The 2,148-nt window shown below is 38.3% G+C and overlaps 1 protein-coding gene across 1 annotated transcript in view; it reads right to left on the bottom strand.

Moving 5' to 3' along the window:
• The window catches only part of RIPOR3 (RIPOR family member 3), a 198,548-nt gene extending 197,035 nt beyond the window's left edge, over positions 1-1,513 (bottom strand). Inside the window, exon 1 of the mRNA XM_029612994.1 lies at positions 1,305-1,513. The gene's annotated coding sequence lies outside the window, so the exon portion shown is untranslated. The remainder of the gene's footprint in view (positions 1-1,304) is intronic.
• Between the last annotated feature and the right edge of the window lie 635 nt (positions 1,514-2,148).

Here is a 2,148-nt window from a genome sequence, read left to right as displayed (position 1 = left end):
ATATGAAAACAAAAATAAAACAGTAAAATAAATATCACAAACAATAATCCATCACATAGCACCTACCCTCAGCTACTAACCACATCTCCAAAAGCTGCCTGAAACAAGAAGGCTTTTAACTTTTTTCGAAAAAAGCGTAATGTCTGTAGTATCAGACAGGTCTCTCTACCTGAACATCACCTGATCAGGTCTGACAGCACACTAGTTGAGAAACACCGATTTGGATGAAAATTCTGTGAGACAACTCATTCCCTTACTTATTCACTTGTGGCTATGTTATAGTTATGACTTATGTGAACAGATCACTGTATCCCTGTACTGAATTATCTAAGGTTACCTTGTAAAATACCAACTATATTGCCAGAGCTGTAGGAAAATAAAATAATAATAATAATGTATCTTCAGCTTTTTTTTTTTTAATTCACAACTCTAGAGAAGCATATACAGGTAGGTTTCATCTGATCTATAGGACTTTGGAGGCAGTGACCAACTTCTTATGTGCCATCGCAGCTACACTGATACACAACAACTGCAACCCAAAAATATTAATACTTAGGATGCAAATTCACCACCTGAATAAAACTCCTTTTCTATTCACGTTCACCAAATGATATCATGCTGCATGTACAAGATGTAATTATTTTAACGGGAGGTTTAATCATCCCAGTTCAGCCAGATTTCAAATTATTTCATGTCTCCAGTTGGGTGCACGATGGCAAACTGTTAACCAGCCATGCTGTACAAGTTATGGGTCTCAACCAAAAAGAGGCAGAGAAGCCAATTACCGTATTGAAATGGGTACAGTGAACACATACTTAACACTGATCCCCCCTGCCCGTGAGCCTCTACTGCCCCCTAGAGTGGGCTGACATGAAAACTTCCACTGAACTCAACTGGGAAATAGCTCCCTTCTTTAAAAAAAAAAAGATCATGTCAAAATTTCCAAAATCAAGAGGGTGAAAGTAACTCCCTTCCAAATAACTGTGTCTTTAAAATACGGAGTATTAGTAATATTTAGACTTCCAAACACATGACAATGTTTCCAAATTTGGCTGCATGGAAATATTTTTACTTCCAAAAACTTAAAATGTAAATGATTCCCTTGGCTAACAGTTTACCCTAAACCATACATGCAAAGAGAGGTTCTCATTGAAATATATTTAACTAGATTCATATGTGAAGCTGCGTAAACACGCGTACAAAAAAAAAGATACTAAGACAACTTTAAAAAAAAGATCCAGGACAGGGACACACATAATAGGGAGACATGGTAGGCAGCGATCCAGTTTCTGAATTGTACTCACCCTTGAACGTGCTCCCCTCTTCCGGGCTCAGAGCTTCTTCCTTCTTCAGCTCGGTTTACAACTGACCTTCTCCAGAGCTGTGTTTATTTCTAACTCTCCAAACACCAAAAAAAACATGCAGAGTCCTGATAGCAGCCTTATCCTACACCAAGAGGGCTCCTGTGATGTCAGAGAGAAGACCCAATTCTGAGAAAATCGTGGGGGGGGAGGAGGAGAGAAAGAGAGGTTGGGTTTGAAAGCCTTCAAAACTGTTTGTGCTGTTCTTTTAGCAAAAATCGGTCAAGTCACATAAGTATTTGGTAAAAAAAAAAAACTTCCAGCAAGATTTCCATCAGTGCGCTCAAGTCAAAGATTCCCCCCCTTATGCTGGCAGGAGGACTGGGAAAAATGCAACTAATTGAAAGGACATGCGGGGTTTGCGGTCATGCCTTGAACCCTCTGCTATTAATCAAAAAGCATCTGATTCCTGCCTGCTTCAGAGAGGGGGGAAAGATGCATTTTCTGTTTACTTGATTTTACACGATGCTTTTTTTGTGTGCTAATCATAAACAGACCTCTGCAAACCCCACTTCTACCTCTCCCATCATCACTAGGATTTATTTTGCAGTATTTTTTACCATATTTTAAAACTTCTGAACAGTTCCAAACTATTCATTTGACTTTCATATTCCTTTCAATGTAATGCACTGTTACTGTTCCAATGTGAATAACTGAGATAGACAGAGTAAGAAAATGATAACAAAACTAGTAGATTATGAGAACCCCCCACTTCCTCTGAACAATGGATAGGAGAAATATAAACTGTGCTTCAAATGCTCATCTAATATTTTTACATCACAAAATA

The sequence above is a fragment of the Rhinatrema bivittatum genome, chromosome 8 (assembly GCF_901001135.1).
Source record: "Rhinatrema bivittatum chromosome 8, aRhiBiv1.1, whole genome shotgun sequence".
In the NCBI taxonomy this organism is placed as follows: domain Eukaryota; kingdom Metazoa; phylum Chordata; class Amphibia; order Gymnophiona; family Rhinatrematidae; genus Rhinatrema; species Rhinatrema bivittatum.
The sequence above is the reverse complement of the archived record's forward strand: the minus strand, read 5'-3'. Positions and strand labels throughout refer to the sequence as shown.